This window comes from Ursus americanus, chromosome 18, assembly GCF_024610735.1.
Source record: "Ursus americanus isolate L20-20 chromosome 18, mUrsAme1.1.p, whole genome shotgun sequence".
Taxonomy (NCBI): domain Eukaryota; kingdom Metazoa; phylum Chordata; class Mammalia; order Carnivora; family Ursidae; genus Ursus; species Ursus americanus.
Genome location: NC_142144.1, coordinates 44612200 through 44635667, shown reverse-complemented (window position 1 = coordinate 44635667; position 23468 = coordinate 44612200). Strand labels below are relative to the sequence as shown.

The following is a 23468-nucleotide window of genomic DNA, read 5'->3' as shown; positions in this document are numbered from 1 at the left end:
AACAACTTGGTACAGCTGACTACATAAAAATTAAAAACAAAAAAGTTTGCATCATAAAATACTATATACAAAGTAAAAATATCAATGAGCTTTCTCCCCATGCTGCTAATACTTCCAGAAACATGGTGGATGTTCTCAGAACTTGGTGGACTGTCTGTTAAGAGGATAGCAGGTGGGGCACCTGGGTGGCACAGCGGTTAAGCATCTGCCTTCGGCTCAGGGCGTGATCCCGGCGTTATGGGATCGAGCCCCACATCAGGCTCCTCCGCTATGAGCCTGCTTCTTCCTCTCCCACTCCCCCTGCTTGTGTTCCGTCTCTCGCTGACTGTCTCTATCCTGTCAAATAAATAAATAAAATCTTTAAAAAAAAAAAAAAAAGAGGATAGCAAGCACCCACCTCACAAAGTGACGGGGTTCATGAAAGGCAAGAATTCTCTGTACGCCCAAGGAAAACGCCACGATGACAGGGAACAGAGTGGTTATGGCGGACAGGCTCAGCCGATTTTCTGGGAAGACGCTGAAACTACAAAGAAGACGGTGCTGAGGCTTGAATGTGTTGAGCCCAAATACAGATCGAAGAGAATGCTGGCTATTAAGAGATGCAAACATCTAAACTGCAAGAAGATAAGAGAAAGGGCCACGGATCCAGTTCTAAGCTTCATTTTCTGTTTTATTATGAAGTCAATAAAATCTTGAGATTACATTCACTTCAAAAAATAAGTAAATAAATGACAAACTGAGAAAAATGTTTGCAACTTACAGCACGGAGTTTTGATATCCCTAATATTTAAAACACGCCTCATAATTGAGAAGAAAATGATCAAGTTCCTAATACAAAAATTGGCAAAAGACAGGAGGAGAGAGCACAAAAAAAAAAAAAAAAAAAATTAAGAAGCCTCTGAGGACTGTGTGTGTGTGTGTGTGTGTGTGTGTGTGTAATGCTCATTTCTCCTTCATAATTAGGGAAACAGAAATCTTAAACTATAGTCTGTAGACTTAATTTTAGTACTAACATTAGCGTTTCTATTTTTAAACTATTACCAGTATATTGTAGGATAAAGTGAGCAAGTAATTATGTTAATGTCAGTGGGAACAAGGATTTTTGGACTTCAGGAAAAAAAAAAGTTCAAGAAGTAAAAAATCCTACAGCTTAAAATTGAATTAGAAATATTAATGTAAAATCCTTTTATCTCCCTTGTTTAAAAATACATATTGACTAGTTCCGCCTACCATGTGCCTGGAAGCTGTGCAAGTCAGGAGCAATGAGCACTTCTAGAACCCAGAATGCAATCTCTGATTCCCATTCCCTCTGAAAAGGAAGGGGAGTTCTTTGGGAAAAGGGTTGAACTCAAGTCCGATACCCTTTTTGACCTAGCCAATGAGTGACAAATTTTTCTGTCCCGAATAATTATAGCTCACCAATGCATGAAGAATGTTAGAATTAGAAATTCATCATTTCGCAAGATGGGATGAAAAAAATTTTCCAAGCGATTGTCATGAATGTACACTAACACTATTGGGAGAAAAGCTGAAGTGGTCAGTAATCATTCAGCATTACCAAACATGAGAAAACCGGACATTCTATGCCTCCAACTGTGACTCAAATACACATCTATGAAGTGTAGGAAAAAAAAAAAAAGTACTGTGCTCTAATCAAGCCTTAGAGAAAGTCCATTCTTCAGTAATGCAGAGCATGAGGGAACAAGTAAGATTACACCACAAGGAGCGAGACCAGCATATAGGAGATTCTATGGGACAGTTGGGCCAATTTCTCCAAGTCGATAGCACGCGAGAAAGAAAAGGAAGAAAGGACTATTCTAGACTAAATATTTAAGATGCTTAAGAGACATTGCACCCATTGGCAATGAGTGGACCTTATGTAGGCAGATCAACTCTAAAAACATATTTTTTATACCACTGAAGAAATTTTAACATGGACTGAATATTCTATTAGAGAATTATCATTAACTCTGTTAGGTATATTAATGGTATTGTGGCTCTGTGAGAGAATAGATTTAAAACAATAAAGATATACAGAAGTGGATTAAAAGGCTATAATGTAGTTATTGTCAGTGCTAAATACTGTCAGTCTCATCACATCATTCTAGTGAATTAAAATTTTAAAATATTTTAAGTTATGTGCTAATGGCTAATATAAATGTCATTATTTTTATGATGTATTTATTTATACTGACTCAATTTCTAGCTAATCTTGAGGTGGGGTAGTTTATAGTTCGGAATAATTAGTTTACAGGAGGCAGGAAACAGGTTTACAAGTAACTCTTGTTAGGGTATGAAGCATGGTCATTTTTTAGATCATATTCCCATTAAATAATTCATCTCTAGTAACTCTTTTATCTGTAAATCACTGTATAAGAAATGAAAAACCTTTCTCCATCTAAAAAAAGTATGCTCATCTTTAAACCAAACCAAACCAAAACAAAACAAAAAAACCCCTGACAGTTTTCAGCGGATGGCAGCAGAACCCTGGGATAAATGGAATAGTCCCCAAGGATGGTCAAATGCGAGTCTTTGCAGATGGCCGCACAGGATGACAGTTCATAAAACATCATTTCTCTCCTAAGTTGCACAGCATCTCTGGTGCTTCGAACATATTGTTTATCTCATGAAGAGGAGCACGTTCTAAAGGTAAGAACTGAACCAGGGTCATTGCTGAGGAAACGGAGCAGATGGCCCATCTAGGACGGTCTGCCTTCGCTGGAGGAGAGACTGCTCCAATCCCAAGCAGACCGGTTGCCAATTAAAAGAGGTCTTGACCGAAGGACCTGCCCTTTCCTGTGACTCGGAATCAGACTATCCTTTTTCTCAGACTCTGCGGAATAACCCGTAGATGCTTACCAGCGAGTGTCTGGATTTCTCCCACACTTTTCACCCCAGTTCCAGGCTACATTTTATTTTCAGACCCTTTCTAGCTTCGTCACTAACAAAGGAATGTGTCCATGCTTTGTAAAGAACTTCAAAGACACGAGTTAAACATAAGAGAATTGTTTGGACTTCCTTCTGCCACAGAAATGGGCTTTATTAACTACTCTTTCTAAACACATTTTAGGTGAATATAATCCATTTAAGTTTTCACAAAAACAGGTGTAAAAGATTGGATTAGCAGGCGTGTTGTAACTTTCAAAGTTCAGGCTCCCGAGCCCCAGCGCTGTTTAAGGAAAGCAATAATAGGAGTTGGAAGACAACCATCAAGATCAAATGTCTAGAAATCTCGGGGGAATCAAAGTTTTCTCTTGTAAAGGGACTTAAAATATTCTGATCCTCTGTATAAAAAAATTTTTTAACTTAGTATTAAGAATTAGGTCTTTAACTTCTTTTTCCTGTACTTCATAACAGCTTTCAACATGATCTCCCTGCCTCCCGGCTCGCTTCCCTGCACTTCTCCCACATGCCTCCAGCATATCCTCGCTAAAACTCAGATTTGATCAGGTCATTGACTCCTCTGTTCCAGAGTCCGTTCGTGGCTCGGGACTCACGTCTTCCGATGGAAGCAAACGTCCTTTCCCCCAGATCCCGTCCATGAGCCATTCTCCTGCCGTTCTGCAGGTTTCCCCAGTCCTGAGCCCTTGCATACCTCTGCTCTTGCTCTTTCTTCTGTTATATATGCTCCTTTCTTCCTTTTCATCCTGGCAGGATCCAACTGCTGTCAAAATCTAGTTTAAATGTAACCTTATCTCTGAAGCTTTTCTTGACTCATCCAGAGAGAATTAAATCACACTTTCTGGGTTCTTATACCTTAATGTAGAGTGAACAGATGGAAGTTGAGAGCCAGAAAGATCTCATTTCCATTCCTGATTCCTCTGCTCGCTGTGACCTTGGGCAAAACACTGAACATCTCTGAGCCTCATATTTCTCATCTATAAAGTGGGTATAATCATGTTAACATCTCAGGGTCCCTGTAAAAATGAACTGTGAGCATATATATAAAATGTTTTGCATAGGTCTTGGTTACATAGTAAAAACTTGAAAGAAGGTATTTACCTTACTTTTATCATCTTATTATTATTTGCTCATTTATCACAATCTGATTGATATTCTAGATAACGGTATGCCTGCCTAACCCACTAGGTTTTCAGTCATTAAAGGCAGGCATGTGATATCCATATTGTTGTCCATGGCGCCTAGCACAGAACCTGACTCATTGATGGTGCCAGTTTATTGCTTAGTGAGTAAAGTCCACCTGCATTTGATACAATGATTTCCTGAGCTTTGCTGAAAGACTATTCCATTGTATCACAACTGTTGATTTATATGAACCAAAACATGTGTGTTACTTTAACAATAAAAATATATATGGTGCTATAAATTGTTCTTTTTAGAACTTGGCACATAATAATCCCTGGAAAAGGCAGCAGGACAGGGACTATCTCCTTTTGCCTCCTTTTTTATCCATAAGTATAAAATTAACATGACTTTGTAAGGCTTATAGAAAATAATATATAAATTCACCTCTAACCTGTATTTCCATCAACATAGTTGCTGGAGATAGCTTGGGCTGAAATTGCACTAAAACTCCTGAATGATTCGGTTCACTCAGTTCAATTGCTATTTCAGTATGTGCTATGCCCAGTTCATTGGGAAGGCAGTGTGGAACAAGACAACATAAAAGGCTTTCTTTCTAGTTCAATTAAAGTAAACAATGACACGTGCCCTACTGAAATAACAACCGAACAATAGCATTAAATCCACCCCAGGTATCCAAATGGGAAAAGAATGCGCAATGCAATTGTCTCAGTCTGACCAGATCATGTCTGTCCCCAGGCTTCAGTCTCCAGGAGAGGCACCCCCATGTTGCCACCACTGTAAGCCTTCAGCTGTGTCCCTGCCCAGCTAAAACTCTTGCACGATGGCCCATTTCTGTCCTGCAGCAAATAGTCCAAACCTTGAGCCTGGAACAAAAGGCTTTGGAGAAGTGAGACCACACCTATTATTCCAGCCTTGCTTCCCTTCCCTTCTTCGTATCTCCTATGTTCCAGTGACATGAAAATCATCTCCTTCGACTTCCAATTTCAACTCCCAACAGAGTGAAGAACCTCGAAGTCATCATTCCTGTCCTTATAACAGTAAAACCTGAAGAAAAACAAAACAAACAACCCTGACAATTACTTTTCTTGGAATCATCAGAGAACTGAGGTACTACTCAGGGCGGGCTACAATGCGGAGAGGTGGAGAAATAGATAAACGTGGCCAAGATCTTATGTGGAGCAGAAGCCCACTGGAGCCACACACTGGTAGGAATACTTACATGGCAATAAGAGTTAAATGGTAGTTTTGATGAGCTGCTGGAGGCTGAGGGTGGGCTAGCTTCCTGAATGCTGCAGTCTGAGGAGTTGGGGGACACACTTTTATGGGTTTTACCAACAAGAAACTCACCAGGTTCTCATGGTAAAGATCTGAGAAAGATCCCTTCAAGGGCTCTGGCAGGGGGAGGGAAAGAGTAATTATTGTGAAATGTGGGCAGAGATTTCTTCGCAATAAAGGTCTGCACGTCAGGGGAAAAGAGTTTTTCAGAAGCTTTTCCCTACTGGGAAAGGGCATTCCTCCCACTGCAGCCTTCTCTAGCCTTCCGGTCTCATCTAAGAAGGTGAAAACATAGTGAACGGGGGCCCAGGTCTCAAGGAAATAGACTGGGAACACTGCAACCAGGCAAAGAAGTAGAAGGTTGGGGCTTGGGGGTAAAGCTAAACTACTGGAAAGATGCTTAACAAAAGTCACAGCCCCAAGACACAAGCTGTATAAAACAGATGGTCCCCCTCCCCATAACATATCACCAGACCAAGACTCCAATATAGTAACAATGGACTGCAGCTAAAAAAACTCTGCAAGGAAAAGTACTTAGGGAAGTCCAAGGTCAAACAGGGAGACAAAAACACAGATGCTAGAGAGATTTGAAACCTTCAGCACCTATAGCTAAAGCAAATATTAAACCCAACCAAACTCCTAGCCAGCTTACATAAATCCTCAAACTAAATACCTATATACTTTAGGTCCTATTACCTGATAGAACACATCTGGCTTTCAACAACAACAACAACAACAACAACAACAACAACAACAACAAATTAAGACATGCAAGAGAAAAAAACAGTCTGAAGAGATTGAAAAAAAAAAAATCATCAGAACCAGAACTACATATGGCACGAATTTGGGGATTATCAGAAAAGGAATTTAAAATAACTGTCATTCATATGTTAAGGACTTGAATGGAAAAAGTAGGCAACATGCAAGAACACATGGGTATTATAAGCAAGAGAAAGAAAATCCAAGAGCAAATCACAAGGAAATGCTAGAAATAAAAAAAAATAGCAGAAATAAAGAAATGCATTTGATTAGCTAAACTATAAATTTGACACAACTGAGGAACGGATCTATGATTTTTCAGATAGTTCAAAAGAAATTACAAACTGAAATGTAAAGAGGAAGAAGAGTTTAAAAAAATTGAATGAACCGTGCAGGAACTGTGGGATAATTTCAAAAGGTGTAACATACATATAATAGGAAAATTAGAATGAGAAGGGGAGAAAATGGAGAACTTTCCAAGTACTTTTCAAAACTGATGACAGATTCCAAACCATAGGTCCAGGAAGTTCAACAAACACAAAGCAAAATAATTGCAAACCATGCCCCCTATATGCACACGTGTGTACATGCGTGCACACACACACCCCCTTAGGCATATCATATTAAAACTGCAGAAAACCAAAGACATTGAGAAAATCTTGAAACATGACAGAGGAAAAAAAGTAATACCTTACCAATAGAGGAGCAAGTATAAGAAGGACAGTGGACTTCTCATCAGAAATTATATGATGAAGAGAGTGCAGTGAAATATGTAAAGTATAGAAAGAAAAAACCACCAACCTGGAATTTTATAGCAAGTAAAATTATTCTTTACAAGGGAATGAGAAATATAGAATTTCCCAGACAACCAAAAATTGAGGGAATTCAGCATTGATAGATTTGCCCTGAAATTCAAAAAGGTTTTTATGCAAAAAGAAAATGATAGCGGTCAGAAACTTGGATCTACCAAAAGACAAGAAGAGAATGAAAAGGAATAGATAATTTTACTTTTCTTATTCTTAACTGATGTGAAAAATAACTGTATAAAGTCATAATAGTAACAATGTATTAGATGACTATAACACATGACTAAGTGAAATCAATGACAATATTATCACAAAGGGAGGAATTGGGAAGACTCTATTATAAGGTACCTATACTACATGTGAAACACGATAGTATCATTTGAACATGGAATTAGGTTGTTAAAAATGTATATGTAAACTCCAGGGCAATAAACAATTTAAAAAGAAGTATAATTGTAATGCTGAGAGAAGATAGAATGGAATCATTAAAATTGCTCAGTTAAGACCAGAGTAAAGAGGGAAGAAATGGAAAAAAATGGTAAGGGTAATGAATAGAAGACAGATACAAATGCAGCAGATATTAATGCAACTGTATCAATAATCACTTTTAATGTGAATGATCTAAATATGCCAATTAAAAACCAAGATTGTCAAAGTGGATAAACAACACAAAACCCAACTTTATGTTGCCTACAAGAAACCCACATTAAATATAAAGACAGAGAGAAGTTAAATGTAGAGATTGAGAAAGACATACCATGCTAACACTAATTGAAAAAAGCTGGAATAGGTATACTAATTTCTGACAAATCTACATTCAGAAAAAAGATTATTAGGGATAAAGAAAAACATTACGTAATGATGAAGTGCTCAATTCTGTAAGAAGACATAACAATCCTAACCATGTATGCATCTAACAAGAAAGCATCAAAACACAGGAAGCAAAAATCAATAGAACTGCAAGGAGAAATAGATAAATCCACTCTTATAATCAGAGACTTCAACATACTTTTGTCAGTAATAGACAGATCAAGCAGGCAGCATATCAGTAAGCATATAGTTGACCTTAACATCACTACCATTTGACTTGCTCTAATTGACATTTATAGAATATTCCATCCAACAACAACAGAATACACATTCTTCTCCAGCTCATACCTGTAAGTGCAGACCACATTATGGGCCATAAAACACTCAACAAAAACAGCATAGAAACCATACAAAATATAATCTCAGACCACAATGGAATTAAACTAGAAATTAACAACAGAAAGATAGCAGGAAAATCCCCAAATATTTGGAAATTAAACAACAGACTTCTAGGTAATACATGGGTCAAATAATTCTTTTTTTTTTTTTTTAAGATTTTATTTATTTATTTGACAGAGAGAGACAGCCAGCGAGAGAGGGAACACAGTCAGGGGGAGTGGCAGAGGAAGAAGCAGGCTCCCAGCAGAGAAGCCTGATGTGGGGCTCGATCCCAGAACGCCGGGATCACGCCCTGAGCCGAAGGCAGATGCTTAACTACTGAGCCACCCAGGCGCCCCGGGTCAAAGAATTCTTGAGAGAAAATTTTAAATATTTGAACTAGATGAAAATAAAAATACAATTTATCAAAATATGTTGGATGTAGCAAAAGCAGTGCTTAAAAAGAAATTTATAACACTGAATACACATATTAGAATAGAATAAATGTACAAAATCAACAATATAATCTTCCTTTTTTGGAAATCAGAGTAATTTAAGCATAAAGCAAGCAGAAACAAAATAATAAAAATTAGAGCAGAGATCAATGAAATTTAAAACAAGAAAACAGGGCACCTGGGTGGCTCAGTTAGTTAAGCAGCTGCCTTTGGCTCAGGTCATGATCCTGGAGTCCCAGAATTGAGTCCCACGCGGGGCTCCCTGCTCAGCAGGTAGTCTGCTTCTCCCTCTGTCCCTCATCCCACTCTCATGCTCCCTATGTCTCTGTCTCTCATTTTCTCTCTCTCAAATAAATAAAATCTTAAAAAAAAAAAAAACAGGCAAACGATATTGAAAAGCTGTTTTTTTAAATGATGACAAAGAAAAAAAAGACACAAATTAACAATATCAGAAAGAAAAGAGTTTTCACTACTCTTCATCTCAAGAACATAACAGGAAAATAAAGGAATATTATGAACAACTTTGTGCCCACAAATTGGATAACTTAGGTGAAATGGACCAATTTCTTTAAAGATACAAACTACTAAAACTCATGTGTATAGAAATAAATAACTTGAAAAAAATCTTATCTATTAAAGAAATTATCTCAATAATTAATAAACTTCCCAAAAAGAGAAGTATCAAGCCCAAATGATTTTACTAATGAATTCTACAAAACATTTAAGGAAAAAATAATACTCATTCTTCAAAATCTGTTTCAGAAAATAAAAGTAGAGGGAGGACTTCCTAACTCATTCTATAAGGCCAATATTGCCCTATTAACAAAATCAGATAAAAACCTTACCAAAAAACAAACAAAAAAATCCCTACAGAGAATAATTCACATAAACATAGACACAAAATCCTCAATTAAATATTACTGGATTCAATTTGCTAATGTGTAAAAAGAACTAAACACTACAACCAATGAAATTCATTCCAAGTATGCAAGAAAGATTCAACATTCAAAAATCAGTGACTGTAAACCGTCACATCAACAAGCTAAAGGAAAACCATATGATATTATCAATCAACACCCAAAAAGCATTTGACAAAATCTAACATTTATTTATGTTTAAAAAAAAAACTGTCAGAAAACCAGGAAGAGAACTTTCTCAACTTGACAATGAACAACTAACAAAAACCTACATTCTGCATCATTTTTAATGGAGAGAAGCTGAATGCTTCCTCTCTAAGATCTAGAAGAAGTCAAGGATGTCTTCTCTCATCATTCCTATTCAATACCTAATGGAAGCCCTATCTAGTACAATATAACAAGAAAAGTATATAAAAGCTACCCATGTTGGAAAGGAAGAAAGGAAACTATTATGTGACATAATTACTATGTCTAAAATCCCAAAGAATCTACGAGAGAAGAAATCTAGAATGATTCCTGGTATAATGACACCGAAGTTGGGCACATGAGTCCGAACTCACGTTTAGCTAATGTTGATACAGGTAGTTACATATATATATTTATAAATATATGTATCTATATTGGTTAGTTTATACACACAGATTTCCTTTCTCCATCAAGCCTGCAGGCAATGACACTGCAGCCCAAACAAGGACACCTAGCCTCCAGATCTTGGTTTCTAATACCATTCTCCAATATAAGGAACCAGGAAGCTTTGGAGAAATGGCAGATTCTAGGACAAAATAAAAAAGACAAAATATACAGGATGAACCTGAAGCATTCACTGTGCCAGAAAGTAAGGGGAGGAGGCAGGAAATAATAAGGAATAAGGAATAAGTCAAAGGGACAGAAGAATCAACTGAAGCAGCTCTCAATGGCCAAGGCTGGAATAATTTAAGCCACAAAACAAAGGAGTATTGGATTATAATATGAAGCATAAATAAATATCCATGGGTCCATGCTGATATGCATAAATGATTGAATAAATAAATAAATGGTGACAATAAACAAATTGTTCATGCAGAAAAACTGCCAATTATTTATGTAGCTACTTTACGCTCAAGGAGGTGGAGTATAACTCCCCACTCTTTGAATAGGAATGGCCACTTTCTTCCAAAAACGTCCAAAACAGGATGGGGGGGGGGGGAGTAGCAGTACAGTAGAGAAATCTGATAAACATTGTCTAAGCCAAGTGATAAAAGGTTAACATCAAAAGTGATAGACATATCATCAAAACATCTGTTGAAGAAAACAGACCAATTCTACAAAAGGACATTCTACAAATTACCTGACAAGTATGCCTCAAAACTTTTAAGGTCATCAAATACAACAAAAAACACTGGCACAGCCAAAAGGAACCTAAGGAGGCATGATGACTAAATGCAATGTAGTATCCTGGATTGATTCCAGAAAAGACATTAGGTAAAAATCATGGAAACTGGAATAAAGTATTATCTTTATTTAACAAGGTGTCAATATTGCTTCATTAATAGTGACAATTTTATCATACTAATGTAAGATAATAATAAGGGAATCTGGGTATGGGGCATACGTGGAATCTCTCTGCACTATTTCTTTAGGTGGTTGACATCTTTCTTGCTTTGGAGGTGGGGGGGGCAGGGGCTCCGGAGCTCTTGGTGGGGTGGGCCTTCTTCTTCCTCTTCACCATCACAGGCTTCTGGCTACATAGGATGGCACTGGCTCTGCAAATTGTAGCCACTCACAGACCTGGGCTGTAACTGTTCTTGTGGCTCATGTATCCAACGTTGCTGAGGGTAGCCCGAGCATTCTTGTTAATGGCGGTCCGCATGTAGGAGGCGACAGCTTTTGCTGGAGGGATCTACACTTCATGATCACCCCGGGCTCCATACCCACAGTCTTGCAGAGAATCAGCCCCTTATAGCAAAAGGAGTTGTGAGCTTTCAGGTTACTGGACTCAGCGCGGTATGTCTGCCTGATGGAGCTGGAGCAGGTCCCCATGGCCATCCGTTGGTGGGCAGACATGGCGGCAGCTCCTCTCACTGCACTAGCGTGAGACAGGCTCTCTATATTATTTTCACAATTTTTCCGTAAGTTTGAAATAAAAAGCCTATTTAAAAATACATTTTAGTTGAATCATTACGTGGTACACCTGAAACTAATATAACACTGTCTGTTAACTATACTTCAATTAAATATATATTTTTTCTTTCAGCGTCACTTTTATGCTAACATGTTGCTCTTATCTCTCCTTCTCATTATGATGTTTTCTTGACCAGCCACAAGCCTACTTCTCCATCTGTCCAAACGCGAAGACCTCCTCTATAAAGTCATCTTCAACCTCTCCAGACAGTGTTCTAGGTTCTGCTCTTGACGCCAGGGCAATTACCACAATGCAATCATGCGCTCACCCCTCCCGGCACTAAGCTGAGCTCTGGGCGGCCTCCGCCGCAGCTCATCACCGGACCGCGGCCTAGCGAAGTGCGGACCAGCACGCAGGCGCTCAGCTCCTGTGTGTCGCCTAAGTGAAGGTCGTGTTACTAAAGCTTTTGCATTTTTAAACGAGTTCACAGACATTATTCCGTACGTTCATCCAGCCACTGTGTGTGCTTAAAGGCCACTATTTTTGCCATTTAAAATGAGTAAGCTGAGACTCGGAGTCGAAAAGATCTGTCCTAGCTTACACGACGCAGAAGCGCTGGAAAAGGTATCTATCTCCTTTTTATGCTTCTACATCTACTTTCCCCGCCCCTGTAGAGATGAGCGAAGGCTCTTCACCTGGTTTAAGTGCTGGCTCTGTCCATGGCTCTCCTCTCTGGTCTTGAGCAAGTCACAAAATCTAGGTGCCCTTCAAAACCCTCACATATTTTAATGGAAACAAATGCTAATTTTTACCTCAGAGTTTTGTGAGGGTTCATGACACAATGCTTGTAAAGTGACGGACACTTGGTAAGAGCTCAATAAATTGCAACCGCTTTTATTGTTTTTTCTTTTATATTACTAATAGTATAACTATTTTAGAATCAACCCATCGGCTTCGCTGAAATGCAAAAAAAAAAAAAAAAAGGAAGGGCCACATTCTACACATTCTATTTGCTCTATTTGAGCCAACACATAGGTCTTTTTTTTTTTTTTTTTTAAGTTACCTTCCCATTTAAAAAACAAGCCCAATGGCAAAGAACCAACCTTCTCTTTGAGATGGGCATTTGGGCTATATGACCTCTAAGTTCCTTTCTGCACGTACTCTTCCATATTCTTTATTTCCTTTGCAGTCCCCCAAGTACTGTAGCCTATAATATCAGAGGTTCAATAAAGGTTGGCTGACTGAGGCTTTCAAACTCCCAACACAATCACTTTCACGATGCCAACTTTGATTCAATTTGTGATTTATGGGCATATGGAGTGTTTCGCATCCCAGAGTTTCCTCTTTTGAGTCATGATTTGCAAATGGATATAATAACCCATAAACTGATATCAGCATCCACACAGAGCCATCCAACTCCAGTAATGAATGGCCTTTGGAGTGAAAAGACACCAGCCCATTAGGAAGGGCTCAAACAGCAAGCAAGCAAGTGGGAACAGCGCCTTCATAAAGTCTCTCAGTTCATTCCCCACATTCTGTCCATCCGAAGACATTGTGTGTGATGAGTGCCGAATGCAATCGGACTCTCACTCTCCTTTGGCAAGCAGGCCTGCAACAATAGACTAAACCTCGGCCCTGCCAACCCCAAACAGGCATGCCAGTCTGCCTCATTCCAGATTTGTGGCTTGTCTCCACAAAGTAATAGTGATTCTCTTGTCTACACCAATTGCAGGCTGCAGATGGGTAGCCTAATGTTGTAATGTCGGACTAAATTCTACACAGATGAACTGGAAAATTTCCTCACTCATTCAGAAATCTGCCAGCCAGCTGTCAGGTCTCCAGGACTCCCTCACTTGCCCAGATCACCAGTGAACAGACGGTGTTCACCGCAATGATTAGGCTGTGTTTTTAGTTCAAACTCTTTGCTCCTATCGAATGATTTAATTCATTCTTCTTTCTTCAAAGACTCTGGAAAATGGTCAGTGGTATTTTCTTAAGCAGAAAGATTCTTCAAGAAGGCAACTGAGAAAACTGTCAAACCCACCTTGGAGTGAAGGATAAAAAGTATACCTCTGTGAGCTGTTCGTTGGCCATGACCCCACTCCATGCCTGATCACTATTCCAAGGTGCCCAGAGGAAGACACCCTTTTGTGCCAATAGAGATGGGGAACTGGGAAGCAGGTGCCAGCTCCTATGTACTTGACTGTCACCATCAATAAAGGACACAACATAATTTTAGGGGACTCCAAAAGCCAAGACACAACACTTAAATAGAAAAAGAAACAAGTGACAAATGACAAATGGACTACAAAGAAGTAAGAAAGGAGTAAAGAATCTATTTCATTTGCATTTATAAAATATGAGAACATCGCACAGTCCAAAAAAATGTCCTTTTTGCCTTCACATATTTAAATAAATAAAGAGACCTTAAATGGATCATCTGTGTATGGACTTTCTGAAGGGTTTTTAAGGGTGTTTTTTTTTGTTTTGTTTTGTTTTTTAGAGTTTGTTCTTCCTTTAGCATTTGATCTGGGTACAGTCAGTTCCAAAACATCTAAGAGTGTCCATTTATGGGGTCCTTCTCTAGGGAGTGGGGATTTTGAAAAATCCAAAAGTTCTTTCTGAATATGTTTCTCTCAGGGCACTTCCTTGTCAATCATTAGTCTAAGTGAGTCACTCACACATATGTTCCCAATGAGCGTGAGCTTTGGGGTTAAATAAGCTTAGGTTCAAAAGCTGGCTCTGTCGTTTACAGTGTGCAAAAACATTTAGAAACCTATTTAATTTTTCATAGCCTCCATTTCTTCATCTTTCAGTTATTGTGAGGTCTCTATGCACGCTGACAAGCCACCTGTCAACAAGTCCCCAAACATTCCCCCTCTAAACTATACAGAGTCTACCAATCCTGCTAAATCTGGCCCCTGCCTTCCTCTTTAATTCTATCTCAAGCTACTCTCTTCCTAGCACGCCATGCTCAGGGACTCTGACCTACTTTCTGTTCCCTAAATATACCAAGGACTGTCCTTTCTCAAGGTCTTCACATGTCTTGTCTTCTCCACCTGAATCACCTTGCTCCCTGCTCTTTCCGTAGTTTCTTTCTCTTTCTTCAGATTTCATCTGGACTATCACTTCCTCAGAGAGGTCTTCTCAGACCCCTTTATCACACAGGTCCTCCAGTTAAGGGCCCGTTGCTTCTTTATAGCACTTTTCAGTTTGCACTTAAGTATTTCTGTTTCTCATTACCTTTCTCCTTCATGGAAGTGGAGGGTGTGCCTCCCTGGACATCACTCCATTGCTCCTCTACTTCCTCACAACTTCATTGCTTTGACTAATTAGCATTCATCCTCTTTTTAGTGACACTACCCAGAATTCCTAGACGAGGCTAAATTCCCTCCATATTTATTTTCTTAGCATCCTGCACTTTCCTTCTGGAACGCTCTAAACACTTGTAATCACTTGGCCATTGTCTCTCTTTCCTAATATACTTATAGGAGGACAGGGTCCAGGTCTGTTTTCCGCTATGTCCATACTGCTCAGTATAGTGCCTGGCACCTAGAAGATGCTTATTAATAAATGTTAATTCCTGCATGTCCCCATGTTACTATTCAGTCTAACTCCCACAAACACCTTAATTTTCCCCAAGAGTCTTCACGCTGATGCCCCCTTTACATGTGGATTCAACACATTTCTCTTCAGTTTCTCTTCCTTCACGCCATTAGTCTCTTCTACTTCATAGCTATTGTGTGAAAACCTAGAATTACTTATTTAGACACATTTCCAGGGTATTCGATTCAAAGAATGTGTAAAATCAGAACAAAGCATAATGTGTAGAAAGTGAGGTGAAAACGCCCACTTAATTTGCTTTGGGGGTTTAGGGTGGGTAAACAATTACACACATAAGCAATTATTTAGCAGATAAGACCCAAATGGTTTGTGGAAGCTTCTGATTATCTCCTTCCTAAATTTACAGTAACGTCTCATCTTCTTTAGTGTTTCGATTTTTCTCCTTTCTTCTGCCTCTCCACAGCAAGCTAGTTTTCACTTTCTGTTTCTCCTAGCAGTGAGTATTCTTCTCCAATACCAAACCCAAGATGGCCACACGCGTTTGCACTTCTCTGTGGAATCCTCTGCTCACAAAATCCCTAACTGGTAAAACTCATACCTCAGGAGATAATTATCATATGACCAAATCCAAAACAAGCTGTCAAATAAATAAGACCATCAAGAGTTCTGGGCATGCCAAAAGTAAATACAAAGACATCCACAGACGACTGACGAAGGTTTTAGTGCCTGTTCTGGAGGGCTGCTCGTACTCAAAGTCACCGTCCTTCTAAAACTCTGAGCTTTGCAGTTAAGTAAAAAAGTTATATTCTTTTTGCTCATTTTCTTATAATAATTAATAAGAATATTGCATTACACCCACATTTAGAGTTTTCACAAAAATGTATTCTTTTAGTCCCAAGCAAAATCAAATTAACCTAAAGTTTGGGAGATAGTATGACCATAAATCACAGAAATGCTATCCAGAGAACAGTAGCAGTCTTATCGTGGCATAAGTTAATTATCTAAACACTTGCAGAATTTTAAGGTGTCAGGAAAATAGGCCAAATTTACTGAAATGCAGCTGAGCCTTGAAATGTTTAAGATGTCTCAGAAACATAAAAAACATCTAGGTCTTAGTAACCTTTTAACACAGTATCTCTTTAACAACGAACAATGTATAAAATGGTGAAGTAACAGCATTCTCAGCTACCCCCAAAAGCATCTAAGAGGTCAGCTGCAGGGAAATATGCAGACCCTGTCGATGTGGGACAGTATAGGTTCTCACTGCTGACTACAGGAATGAACACATATAGTTCTTTGAAATACAGGTATTATTTAGGTTACAAAGAATTAGATAATACTGCAAAGCTAACTTAACGTTTGCTTGTCTAAAAGACCTATTTGCCCTCCCTTCCCTTTCTGTCCTTTGTTATCAATCACTTCCATATGGCAAACAACCTTGCCCTTCAGGTCAAAGAGGCTGGATTTTAATCCTGACAATGTAACATTGTGCAAGAGACTTAAACTCTCTGAACTTTAACTCCTCCTCATCAAAATATGGTTAATAGCTGTCTCATATGGTTTGGGGATTCAGCAAGGTGAGGTATGCAAAATTCTTGGCATGAAGGCTAGCAGACATTCAGTACTCAATAACTGTATTCACACCTCCACCTTTCATTTGAGGAATATAGAAAAAACACATCTCTTGTTACCTTATGACTTGAAGTGTGCCCTCTGGGTCAATCCTCACAGGACTCAGTTGCATAGATCTCAAATTCCATTATACCAACTCCAAAAAGTTTTACAGCAGTCGTTCTCAAAACCAAGAAATAAACAACCACCATTTAAAAGGGGTGGGTGGGTGGGAAAAATCACGGAGGAACTGAAATACATCTGTGGTCACCTGAGCACTTAAGTAAAAAAAAAAAACAAAAAACAAAACCACAGGACTAAAAGTAAAATGCTGCCTCTTCCGGCAATCACTTGCAACAGGCAATTGCAAATTGGGTCACAAATCAAGTGGAAGGTTAAAAAGCCAGCCATCCAAATAAACCGGGATATATTTGTACTAGTTTTTTCAATGATTTTGAAAATTTAAACATAAAACTTTCAGTCCTCAAAGCCTGTGTGGACTCCCTAAAAAGAAGTCCCCCTAGATGCCAGTTTGAAAAACAAAGTTTCATAGTAACAGAATTGTGTTTTTCTAAATAGTAGATTTCAGGCTTCAGAGGCTAGAAGGAAATTGAGGTGTGTCACAATTTACAATGTGTCTCCATCCCTATTTAAAATGCACTTTAATCCAAGTACATATCAGTGCTTTGAAGAAAACAGGGTAAAGGGAATTATGAAAACACAACTCGATACTTTCTTCCTATTTTTGAATCTGTTTCACCGTCTCTCTTCAATCATTGCCTGGGAATTTGGGTACTCCAGGGTCATAAGCCCATGCAGTTGGGGCGCCTGGGTGGCTGAGTCAGTTGGGTGTCTCCCTCCAGCTCTGGTCGTGACCCCGGGGTCCTGGAATCGAGTCCCTCGTGGGGCTCCCTGCTCAGCGGGGAGCCTGCTTCTCCATCTCCTTCTCTCTCTGCCGCTCCCCATTTGTGCTGTCTCACTCTCTCTCTCTCTCAAATATATAAATAAAAATCTAAAAAAAAAAAAAAAACCACCTATGCAGCTAAGCCAGGACTATGATGGAATATAGCCGGCCACATATAAGGAGATAGGGAACACTTCCTTTCTCTGATCTTAGTTCGATGCTCCTCGTAGGAACTCCCCTAGGACTTTGTGCTTACCAGTCAGGGTGTTTATATTAGGAACAAGAGCTTTATTACAGAATCCTGGCACAGGGTTTCAAGGCTCAATAAGTATTTAAAAAATGAAGGAACAATAAGTGGCTAATTTATATTTAATAAAAAGTCGCTATCAATTCAGTTTATCCCATCTAATGCCATATCATTTATCTTCTAATAAAGAATGTTTAAAAAAGCAGAAACAGACCCCAAAAATATAGAGAACAAACTGATAGTTGCCAGACAGAGGGGGTAGTGGTGGAGAGATGGGCAAAATGGGTGAAGGGGAGTGGAAGGTACAAGTCACGGGGATGAAAGGCACAGCATAGAGAGTGTCATCGGTGATATTTTAATAGTGTTGTACGGTGACAGAGGGGAGCTACCCTTGTGGAGACCACAGCATAATGTATAGACTTGTCCAATCACTATGCTGGACACCTGAAACTAATGTAACATTCATTGTGTGCCAACTACACTCAAATAAAAAACAGTATTTACTTCCTGTCCCCCCCTCCGCCACCACACACCGCTGACATACCTTGTCTCCTCACCTTGTCAGGGGCAAACAAAACCAAACCGGCCCCTAGAACTTTCGTCTCACCGCATAGGTTGGAAAATTGAAGAGTTTGAGATCCATCGCCTTACCACAGCCGCATCAACACACAGGATCGCAACAGTATCATCTAGTTTATTTTGACCAAGGGTTATTTCCTCTAAATGGGATAAGGTTTAAAATTAATTACAGACATCTTATAGCTGAGTGGCTCAGTGATCACTGCCTGGAATGATCCTTATGTCTGGATGTCTATCAATACTTGCAAACCACCCATCCAGTCACTAATTGGCATGCTCTGCAGAAGTCTCTGGAGAAAAGCTAAGGAACCGAGCACTTTCTAGCTTCAGTGTACTCTGGAAGCATGCTTTCCCTGGAGATCAGAGCTGTCAAGGGGCACTTTGATCATGGGAGACCATTAAGGCTCCTCCTCACTTTGGAGATGTCAAGATTTTAACAGAAACACAACTGCACCAAAGCCAATGTCATCTTCTTGATACTTATGAGGAAGCAAAATAAAATGGGCAGTTAAAAATCTATGAAGGTCGATTGATTTTCTCTACTAGCAATTATGCCTTATAATTGTTTGCTAAAAGAGGAATTGGCATTTTACAAAGCCAATGATTGGCTGGGATTTTGTGCTTACTGAACCTCTGTGGGTTTAGAGCGTGGGTTTGGATAAAAACCAAGAGTTGAGCAGGATTTGAGAAGCTTCTCCCATGCCTTTCATCTAGAAGCTGGGTGGTGAGCTCACGAGGTTTCTGACATTTCCCCCATTCCAACCAGGCTGGAACCCCACTGTAATCGAAATTCACCATGTTCCAGAACCCAGACTTTGGTCCTCATTAAAAACCCAACAGACAAAAAAGTCCAGGAGGCCCGCGAGCCAAACCTTTTCACACAGCAGGGAAGGTTTGCATTCGGTTTTATTTTTAAGTTAGCAGACTAGGCCAGGACTCATTTTGAAGGCTGATGAAAGACCTAGAGCCCATGTTTCATCTTCTGATTAATCCAAAATTAAACAATTCAGAGATTTTGATCACTTAGTCTTTTTTTTTTAAACATATGTGACAGATAAGAAATAGCCATCTCTAGTACACGTAGCAGGACACATTGTGTCTCCTGCAGGCTCCTGATGGACCATTCTTAGGCCTATTCCAAGATCAGATAGTAAATCACAATTTCCTTTTAAAGCACTGTTACAATTTTCACCTCTTATTGAAACCGAACTATGTGTATTCTGCTACTTAGACATGACTTACCTGCTGCTCATATTGCCAGTCACAATCTATCTCACTTTTTAAAGACACTTTTGATGAAGCGGGTATGTGATTTATGTAAGCCTTGTCGTACATGAAAGGGGGAAGGAATGAGACACGTATTGTGAGACTCATTAGTCGTGTCTGAGTTAAACATAAATCTCTGGAGAATAACAAAGTATTTTGCATTTTCCAAGTTTTCTTTTTTTTCTAAATCAAGGCTTGAAAATTAACAGACTTTAAAAATAATAAGTAATCAATCCCACAGGACATGAATGGGAACTCCAACACACCAGGAAAGATCATGGATGTTTTGGAGAGATAAACAACTGGCCCTCCACGCTGGGCGCCTGTCGCCATGCCACTCCCTGGACTTTAACAGCCCCACCTTTTGTGAGCACCTCAGCCATCTCCCCCTCTGGTCCCTCCGACCAGTTTCCATCTCCTCCTCTGAGCTCAGTCAGGAACATAGCAGGTCCCCAGAGGACTGTGCCTACATCTTCCTTATAACTCATCATAATGCTCTGCGATTATTTGCTTCCTTGAATGTCTTCCTCACAGACTGTGATCTCCTCAAGGACGAAGCCTTAATTGTCTTTTCATCCCAGCATAAAGCAGAGGACCTAGCATATTTATTTGCATATGCATTTTTTTATTTACACTTTGACTCTTTGCAAAAGAATATTTTGAGGTGCTTTATAGAACAGAGGGGTTTATCATTCAAAGGAATAAAAGATAAATCCATAAATAAAATAGGGCACAATAAAAATAAGAGGCGATGAGTTGGTGCCCAGCGGTTGCTACAGTCTATCAGTCAGGGTCTCAGCAGGAATCTGATGGCACATTCAAACTGAATCCATTAAGGAGAGTTTAATAAAGGGACTATTTGTAAAAGTGCTGGAAGGATTTAAGAAATGGAAAAAGTGGGTAAGTGGAGTGCCTCTGGGAAAATAACAAAAAAAAAAAAACTCCGCCAGGAATTTTTTACTACTCTAGACCTCAAGGGCAAGGTGAGGGAGTGGTTACCCGTACCCAGAGAAAGAACTCCGCAGGGACAGGCTGCCCGGTAGGAGGTGCGGACGTACAAAAGGAGGGGCTAACCCGCAGTGTCCTGACCTGCAGAGAGCTCAGGGAATAAGTGCCGAGTTTCATTCTCTCCTTGCCTTTAGATCTCGTTCTGATACTTCTCATGGCCCAAATCCAGCGGAAGCCTGAGGGCAAAGAATCCCCTTGATACAGTCCACACGCGTCAGGTTCCAGAGCCCAGAGCCACGTGCGGAAGAGAGGGGTAAGAAGAAGACATTCAACACAGAGCATAAGCCTATACCTTCCGTTACAGACATATTAGCAACAGGCCAGAACAAAATTAGAAACATAATTAGTTCCAAAACTCAGAGCATGTATCATTAATAGCATATCAGGGGTTTCTGAAAAGGCACAGAGGCCTGAGATAAAAATCTCCCACGGTAATGCTGGAGAGTGACTTTCAGAGACTTCTGGTAGCGTGCCTGGAGGCGCACCCAGGGCCCAAGACACAGAGCTGTTGAGAATAATTCTACAAGGCCACAGTAACGGGTTCTACCTACCAGTCTCCCAGCCTGATGATCTAGGGGTCGATTTTAAGGAACTTGAAGGAAATGTCAAACGGATGATCTTTTATGCCATTCTCCAAGAATATCAGTCGCTTCTTTTTAACAAAGAGTTTGAGAAAAGTTGAGCAGCAGACAATTAATATTCCCTGGCAAAAACAAGGATTACATGTGAAAGATAAAGCTGCAGACTTCATTAATCAAATGAATGGAAGAGAGGGCCAGTCCCTTTTGTGAAATTTAAGGGGCCTACTCGATACACATCTGAAGAGATGCCTGCCCATCACATGCAGGCATCCAGCGTCAAGCCGATTCTAGACTCTCCAAAAGACCCAATCGACATTTGCTTTAAAAAGCAGAAATGGAGGGGTGCCTATGTATATATATAAATATATAAATATTTAATATGTAATAATATAATATTATAAATATAAAATAATATTAATATATAACATTATATAATAATATATAATAATAATAACATAGCATAACATAATATATATAATCTCCTAGTTCTGTTTCTCTGGAGAATCCTAATTCAAGTGAGTTACTTAAGCTCTCTGTGCCTCAGTTTCCTTACCTATTAAATGCAGATGGTGATAGTTATGCACAATTTAAAGGAGTTAATGTGTATAAAGTATTTAGAGGACTAACAGTAGCAATTTAAAACTGTTAATGATGATGGTTAGAGTATCAGAGGAGACATAAGTCCTTTTTACCGTAACAAGGAATGAAATAATGAGTTTCTGTCAATATACTGAGAAGAAAACGCTTTCTTTTGGGGTCTGCTTGGTAGCAAAGATGAGCAAAACACAAATTGGGAATATGCCCCCGTTCTCTGCATGTTTCAATTTCTGCCTTTTTTTTTTTTTTTAAGATTTATTTATTTGAGAGAGAGAGAGATTGAAAGCGGGAAGGGCAGAAGGAGAGAGAAAGTGAAGCAGACTCCATGTTGAGCACAGAGCCAGAAGCGGGGCTCCATCTCATGACCTTGAGATCATGACCTGAGCCGATAACCAAGAGTGGGCCACTTCAACGACTGTGCTATATGGTTATATAGAAATTGGTTCATTGGTTATGCAGGTGAGCAGTCCCATGATCTGCCACCTGCAGGCCAGAGAAACACCCATGTCCAAGGGCAGGAGAAGATGGAGGTCTTAGATGAAGAAGACAGAGAGAATTTGCCCTTTCTTTGAATTGTTGTATTTGGGCCCTTAACCAGTTGAATGATGCCTGCCCACATTGGTGAAGGCAGACCTGCCCTATTCAGTCTCCTGATTCAACTTCTAATTTCTACTGGAAACACCCAAAATAATGTTTTACCAGCCACCTGGGCATCCCTCAGGCAGTCAAGTGGCATAAGGCATAAATTAACCATCGCATTGCTCAAGTTCACTCTGTACGCTAGAGGATTTAAACTTTAGATGTTTAGCTTCAGAGATCTTTCTCTTAACCACCACAAAATTCTAACACTCTAGTCCAACATTAGACAAGGAAAGTAGATAAAAAGCCATGCCCTGTGAAATGAGAAACTTGGCAGGATCATGAATTGTCGCCTAAATAATACTCCGAGCCTAACATTTCCGGGATTCCATAGGACGTCTGGTCCTATAAGATACACCAGCAAAAGAAGGGTGCCAAGGACAATGACGTTGAGAAACCTACCTAACGAGTATCCTACTTTGTGAGAGTCATGATACATACCTATATTACAGGCCCTGAGAAAGTATTCATGAAAGAAAACTTGTTTCTCTTTCATTATCCAGATTCTACTAAATTTATTCCATCAGTGAATTCACTCATTGCTTCATCCCTGCTAAGGTCAGCAATGACCTCTGAGTCACTAAATCCCAGGACTTCTTAGCAGCTCCCAGACACGATAGACTTTACCCTCCCCTTTTGAAACATACTTTTCACATGGCTTCTACAATATAAATCTCTTGGTTTCCTTCCTTCTGTGTGTTTCTCATTACTCCTTTCCCAGTTCACTCACCACCTGCCAGTCAACAATTGTTGGGAGTCCTGAGGACTTGTCCCCAGCTCTTTCCTTACCTTCCTTGAGGGTCTCTACTAGGTGATTGCATTTACATCCATTGCTTTGCTATCCACCTATTTGCAGACGATGCCTAGATTTATATCAACATTCCAGACTTCATCTCTAAGTTCCAGAACTGTTTTTCCAACTTC

At 39.5% G+C, this 23468-nt stretch overlaps 1 long non-coding RNA gene across 25 annotated transcripts in view; it reads right to left on the bottom strand.

Annotated features, from left to right (window-relative positions):
- LOC123781360 (uncharacterized) overlaps positions 1-23468 on the bottom strand; it is a 355277-nt gene that overhangs the window by 110500 nt on the left and 221309 nt on the right. For 18 of the 25 annotated variants that reach the window (XR_015727475.1, XR_015727477.1, XR_015727473.1 and 15 more), the window contains one exon: positions 398-21430. This is a non-coding gene — a long non-coding RNA (uncharacterized LOC123781360). The remainder of the gene's footprint in view (positions 1-397; positions 21431-23468) is intronic. The other 7 variants (XR_015727469.1, XR_015727483.1, XR_015727470.1 and 4 more) reach the window with 7 other exon arrangements.